Source organism: Somniosus microcephalus, chromosome 13 (assembly GCF_052327205.1).
Source record: "Somniosus microcephalus isolate GS21.2 chromosome 13, FLI_Smic_1.0, whole genome shotgun sequence".
Lineage (NCBI taxonomy): Eukaryota > Metazoa > Chordata > Chondrichthyes > Squaliformes > Somniosidae > Somniosus > Somniosus microcephalus.
In genome coordinates, this window is record NC_140999.1 from 87,513,225 (window position 1) to 87,519,834 (window position 6,610).

The 6,610-nt window shown below is 58.4% G+C and overlaps 1 protein-coding gene across 2 annotated transcripts in view; it reads right to left on the bottom strand.

Annotated features, from left to right (window-relative positions):
- Positions 1-3,902, bottom strand: part of ttll9 (tubulin tyrosine ligase-like family, member 9) — a 176,927-nt gene extending 173,025 nt beyond the window's left edge. For both annotated transcript variants that reach the window (XM_086005110.1, XM_086005115.1), the window contains exon 1: positions 3,868-3,902. The gene's annotated coding sequence lies outside the window, so the exon portion shown is untranslated. The remainder of the gene's footprint in view (positions 1-3,867) is intronic.
- Between the last annotated feature and the right edge of the window lie 2,708 nt (positions 3,903-6,610).

Below are 6,610 nucleotides of genomic sequence, written 5' to 3' on the forward strand. Positions count from 1 at the left end.
CGGACGAGAATAAGGTAGTGGGTTCTGAGTTACATGAGGACCAGGCCATGACACTACACTTAAAAGAAATCATAGCTGAGCTGGAGAAACACGCTAAAACGGTAAATGCTCTCATCAGAGAGGATCGGAATGCGTCAGATCAGGCTGTGCAGAACGAGGCATGCGTGCTGTACGGGGCGTGGTTACTGGACGAGGGCCGCAGTAATCTGGAGGATTTAAAACAAGGTTTGGTCCCCTCCTGGATCAGCAATAAGCACCTCGCAGCCCTCCACCCTTTTGAGAACGCATTAAGTCTGTGCCAGCTCAGACTAGCTTCAGAGGCCTACCCAGTCCCAGTGGACTGTGGGCGGTCTAATCACACCATTATGGGTATAGTGGTAAGAATGCCGGTTATGGGAAAGACAGCTAAACCCGCCCCGGTATACAGGGTGGAGAACATTGGAGTCATTCAAGGGGGTGCACACATTCGCTATACAGCGGTCCCACCTTATGTCATTCGATGGGAGCATGTAATGACGGGTACCGACCTCTCGGGGTGCCGGAGCCGGGGAGCACACATCATCCTGTGTCCCCAGCACTTGAATGCCTATTCGAAACCACAGTGCGGGTTCAGAACTGCTGGCGCGAAGCCTATAAATTGCACCATGGAGGCAATGGCACTAAGCCATGTGCCCCCGCAGGTGGTATATATAGGAGGTGGGACATACTGTGTCACCACTGCAGCGCCCCACTACCAACATGGACAGCACGGCTGGTGTCCGGTTAGTGACAGCAGTTTCTGCTTCAAACCCAAGGCAGAAGTTCAAGTGACCCAAGAGCGAATTGTCCCTATTCCTGAACCTTCCACTGTTCACCTCACTGTCAAAGAAAATGTCACCGATCTGCAACGATTCATTGCACATTTTGGCTACGTCATTCCCCCTCTCCCTGAACACCTCACCAAGATACTAAAAGCCGTTGCCATTTCACAGAAACATTTTTACACGCTGGAGCAGAAGACATTAGAAATAGGGGCAGACATATTGGATATAGTGACCCCACAGTGGTGGGACCTGTTCACTAATATAGAAGTCCCTTCATGGATTCGGATAGCCTCCCACATCCTCGTAGTATGTCAGATTTTCATTGTGATTTATTTACTTTATGTACATTGTAAGAGAACAAACGTTTCCAGAAGTATGAGAACAGAGGAGAATGGAGGGAGCATTACGTGTGGGTAGACGAGGAGACACCCGTTTAAATTTTGCTGCTATGTATAGAGTTAGAGTTTCCGTCCCTCCTCTATTTTTGATAGTATTCATGTGTGATTTTGTGTGTATTTTCTTTCTTTATTATTTTTATTGAAGTTTATTATGTGTGTTGTTATTAGTAAAAGATAATATGTATGAACCAGGTGGTGTAGGGGTATTAGGCCCCCCTCCATGCCTGTAAACGTGTGTGTCAGATTTTAATTCCAATGTATTGCCATCTATAGATGCTTAATGTACACTGTGGGTTCTCTGAAATGGGAAATGCATGTGTCGTGGGGTCATAGATAGGTAAATACAGGGGATGGTTTGATTGTGGAGAGTCAGAAAATTTTGCTCACCCAGAATTATGATACTTCAAGCAAGTTATAGTATCATCAGGGAGGACTGCAGAATTTGCAAAATTGAACATTGTCCTATAAGGGTCTATTGGCAGAAAAGGCCTTAATTTTAAAAGACTGTTTTAAAAGAAGCCCAGGAAAAGGGGCACACAAAATGGCTGCCAGACCCCGTGACCAGCTTTTGGGACATTATAAAATGGTTCCTGCAGTCCCCAGACAGCTTTTGTGGATTCAGCCCACAGTAAGTTCTGGAACACAGTTTCGGAGAAAACAAAACCAGACAGAACCCCATACATATGGATTGGATGCAGATCCAATCAGATCGGCATGTAGATAAAGGCCATCTAAATGTTTACCCAGACAAAGGGGAAACAGTTTCAAATTCAAAGGGGGACATCAAGACCCAGTAAAGACAATACAAGGTCATTCCAGACCAGAGATGGCAGTTACCGGCCATCCCGAAGGTACTTTAAACACAAAGACTACCCCGCTGTGCTACAAGCCCGCCAAAAGTTAAACAAAGACTAACCTTCATATGGCGGGAGATAAGGGCCTCCATGAAAAGTATAACTGGAGTCCTGGGGTAGCGTTGGGGGGAAAGAATTCGGATCGGAGACCCATCGGGTTTCGGTAGCCATTGAGGAGCATCAGCATCGGGAGAGACCAGTGCAGATCATTTTCGAGAGATTGCTCGGGCGTCCGAAGAAGGCCTTTTCGGACTCGGAAGAAGACGAGACCCGGGGTAGTTATCGGGAGATCGACAAACACCCCGGGCCGTTGACGAGACGAGAAGACAGTTGACGGAGAGGAAGAAAACGAAACGCCTTACAGAATGGGTAGCCACCAGCGTCGTGTACAGGAGCACAGAGAAATTGAGACTGTGACCACCATCGTTGTATGCAGGGGCACCGAGAAGACAGCCGGTGGGCGAAACGATGGACGACGAGTCCTGCTGAATTAAGGTGGCCGAGACGCCATTAGCTTGGGCAGCCCGCTGCGCCTACAGCCCACTGACCACGTGACGATGGCAGGCCCGAGAGAAAGCACCAAGTAAAGAACCCCAACCCAACCGCAGTTTTGGATTGGTGAGCATGTTTCTGGCCCCTCATAATCTAATCTAGCTAGGTTTAGGGGGTGGGCATTTTAGGGGATAATTAACAATGAGTTGTTGTCCCTCGATGTTCTGTGTGTTTCCCTATTTCATGGTGACCATTGTAAAGTATAGTATGCCTGTATATATATTGGTTAGTACTGTATTATGATTTGTTTTTCCCTCCCATGTACCTTATTGGCTTACATTCAATCTTTCCTTCATGCAATAAAATTTCATTTTGTTTCATTAAACTTGGTCTATAGAGTATTCTCTGCATTGTAGTTCCTGCCTCAAAGTCCAGTGTATAGAACCTAAGGGATGAGTGGGTCAAACCACTCGGTAAAATACTGTGCGAGAGAGACTTCGGCGATCGAAACCCCTTACACCCTCCAGTAACCAGAATATTCTGTTAACCCCCCCACAGTAACCAGAATGTACAGTTAACCCCCCAGTAACCAGAATGAACAGTTAAAACCCCAGTAACCAGAATGTACTGTTAACCCCCCAGTAACCAGAATGTACAGTTAACCAGAATGTACAGTTAACCCCCCAGTAACCAGAATGTACAGTTAATCCCCCAGTAACCAGAATGTACAGTTAACCCCCCAGTAACCAGAATGTACTGTTAACCCCCCAGTAACCAGAATGTACAGTTAACCCCCCAGTAACCAGAATGTACAGTTAACCCCCGCATTAACCAGAATGTACAGTTAACCCCCCAGTAACCAGAATGTACAGTTAACCCCCGCATTAACCAGAATGTACAGTTAACCCCCCAGTAACCAGAATGTACAGTTAACCCCCCAGTAACCAGAATGTACTGTTAACCCCCCAGTAACCAGAATGTACAGTTAACCCCCCAGTAACCAGAATGTACAGTTAACCCCCGCATTAACCAGAATGCAGTTAACCCCCCAGTAACCAGAATGTACAGTTGAACCCCAAGTAACCAGAATGTACAGTTAACATCCCAGTAACCAGAATGCACAGTTAACCCCCCCCCCAGTAACCAGGATGCACAGTTAACCCCCGCCCCCCACTAACCAGCAGGTACAGTTAGCCCCCAGTAACCAGAATGTACAGTTAACCCCCCAGTAACCAGAATGTACAGTTAATCCCCCCAGAAACTACAGCAGAATTTTCGTGTAAAGAGAGAATTCCCTGTCAGGCAAACAACCCCACTCACTTTTGCTTCAGATGACTGGATGGTCCTTTGTTCCCAACAGCCTGTGGATAAAAAAGAAGCGTCAATCACTGGAACCTGAGTGACCGCTGCAGGGAGAGGGAATAATTTGGAGAGGGTGGGTGGAGGAGGGAGGGAGGGGGAGGTGGGAGGAGGGAGGGAGGGAGGGAGGGAGGGGGAGGTGGGAGGAGGGAGGGAGGGGGAGGTGGAGGAGGGAGGGAGGGGGAGGTGGGAGGAGGGAGGGAGGGGGAGGTGGGAGGAGGGAGGGAGGGGGAGGTGGGAGGAGGGAGGGAGGGGGAGGTGGGAGGAGGGAGGGAGGGGGAGGTGGGAGGAGGGAGGGAGGGGGAGGTGGGAGGAGGGAGGGAGGGAGGGGAGGAGGGAGGGAGGAGGGGAGGTGGGAGGGGGAGGTGGGAGGGAGGGAGGGAGGGGGAGGTGGGAGGAGGGAGGGAGGGGAGGTGGGAGGAGGGAGGGAGGAGGGGAGGTGGGAGGAGGAGGAGGGGGAGGGAGGGAGGGGAGGTGAGGAGGGAGGGAGGGAGGGGAGGTGGGAGGGGAGGGAGGGGGAGGTGGGGAGGGAGGGAGGAGGGGAGGTGGGAGGAGGGAGGGAGGGAGGGGAGGTGGGAGGAGGGAGGGAGGGAGGGGGAGGTGGGAGGAGGGAGGGAGGGAGGGGGAGGGGGGAGGTGGAGAGGGAGGGAGGGGGAGGGGGAGGGAGGAGGGAGGAGGGAGGGAGGGGGGGAGGTGGGAGAGGGAGGGAGGGGGGAGGGAGGGAGGAGGGAGGAGGGAGGGGAGGTGGAGGGAGGGGAGGGGGAGGGAGGGAGGGAGGAGGGGGGAGGTGGGAGAGGGAGGGAGGGAGGGGAGGTGGGGAGGGAGGTGGGAGGGAGGGAGGGGAGGGGGAGGTGGGAGAGGGAGGGAGGGGGAGGGAGGGGGAGGGAGGGAGGGAGGGGGAGGTGGAGAGGGAGGAGGGAGGAGGGGAGGTGGGAGGAGGGGGAGGGAGGGGAGGTGGGAGAGGGAGGGAGGGAGGGAGGGGGAGGTGGGAGAGGGAGGAGGGAGGAGGGGGAGGGGAGGGGGAGGGAGGGAGGGGAGGTGGGAGAGGGAGGGAGGGGGAGGTGGGAGAGGGAGGGAGGGAGGGAGGGGGAGGTGGGAGGGAGGGGAGGGAGGGGGGAGGTGGGAGAGGGAGGGAGGGAGGGAGGGGGAGGTGGGAGAGGGAGGGAGGGAGGGAGGGGGAGGTGGGAGAGGGAGGGAGGGAGGGGGAGGTGGGAGAGGGAGGGAGGGGAGGGAGGGGGAGGTGGGAGGAGGGAGGGAGGGAGGGGGAGGTGGGAGGGAGGGTGGAGGTGGGAGAGGGGGGAGGTGGGAGGGGGAGGGGAGGGAGGGGGAGGTGGGAGAGGGAGGGAGGGAGGGAGGGGGAGTGGGAGGGAGGGAGGGAGGGGAGAGGGAGGGGAGGGGAGGGGAGGGAGGGAGGGGAGGTGGGAGGGGAGGGGGAGGTGGGAGAGGGAGGGGGAGGTGGGAGAGGGGGAGGGAGGGGGGGGGAGGGGGTGGGAGAGGGAGGTGGGGGGAGGTGGGAGAGGGAGGGAGGGAGGGGGAGGTGGGAGAGGGTGGGAGGGGAGTGGGAGGGAGGGAGGGTGGGGTGGTGGGAGAGGGTGGGAGGGAGGGGGAGGTGGGAGTGGGAGGGAGGGGAGGTGGGAGAGGGAGGGGGAGGGGGGAGGTGGGAGGGGTGGGGGAGGGGGGTGGGTGAGGGAGGGAGGGAGGGGGAGGTGGGAGAGGGAGGGGTGGGGGTGGGGGGTGGAGGGTGGGAGGGGAGGGAGGGGGTGGTGGGAGTGGGAGGGTGGGTGGGGGTGGGTGGGTGTGGGAGGGAGGGGGAGGTGGGTGGGGAGGGGGGAGGGGGGTGGGGGAGGGTGGGTGGGGGTGGGAGGTGGGGTGGGGTGGGTGGGTGGGGAGGTGGGAGGTGGGTGTGGTGGGTGGGTGGGGTGTGGGGTGGTGGAGGGAGGGTGGGTGGGGGGTGGTGGGTGTGGGTGGTGGGTGGGGGTGGGTGTGGGTGGTGGGTGGGGGGTGGGTGGGGTGGTGGGTGTGGGGTGTGGTGGGGGTGGGGTGGGAGTGGTGGGAGGGGGGTGGGGTGGGGTGGGTGGGTGGGGGTGGGGGTGGTGGGTGGGGTGGGTGGGAGGGTGGGGGTGTGGTGGGTGAGGGTGGGGAGGGTGGGTGTGGTGGGTGTGGGAGGTGGGGGGTGGGTGGGTGGGTGGGGTGGTGGGTGTGGGTGGGTGGGGTGGGGTGTGGTGGGGTGGGTGGGGGTGGGGGGGTGGGAGGTGGGGTGGGGTGGGTGTGGGTGGGTGGTGGGGGTGGGGTGGGGGGTGGGTGGGTGGTGGGGTGGGGGTGGGTGGGGTGGGGGGTTGTGGGTGGGGTGGGGGTGGGTGTGGGGTGGTGGGGTGGGGGTGGTGGGTGGGGGGGTGGTGGGGTGGTGGGGTGGGGGTGGGTGGGGTGGGGGTGGGTGGGTGTGGGTGGGTGGTGTGTGGGGGGTGGTGGTGGGGGTGGTGGGTGGGTGTGGGGGGTGTGGGGTGGGGTTGGGGGGTGGTGTGGGTGGGGGGGTGTGGTGGGGGTGGTGGGTGGTGGGGGGGTGGGTGGGGGGGTGGGGGGTTGGTGGGTGGGGGGGGGAGGGGTGGTGGGGGGGGGGGGGGGGTGGGGGGGGGGGAGGGGGTGTGGGGAGGGAGGGGGGAGGGTGGGTGGGAGGGTGAGGTGGGGAGGGGGAGGTGGGGAGAGG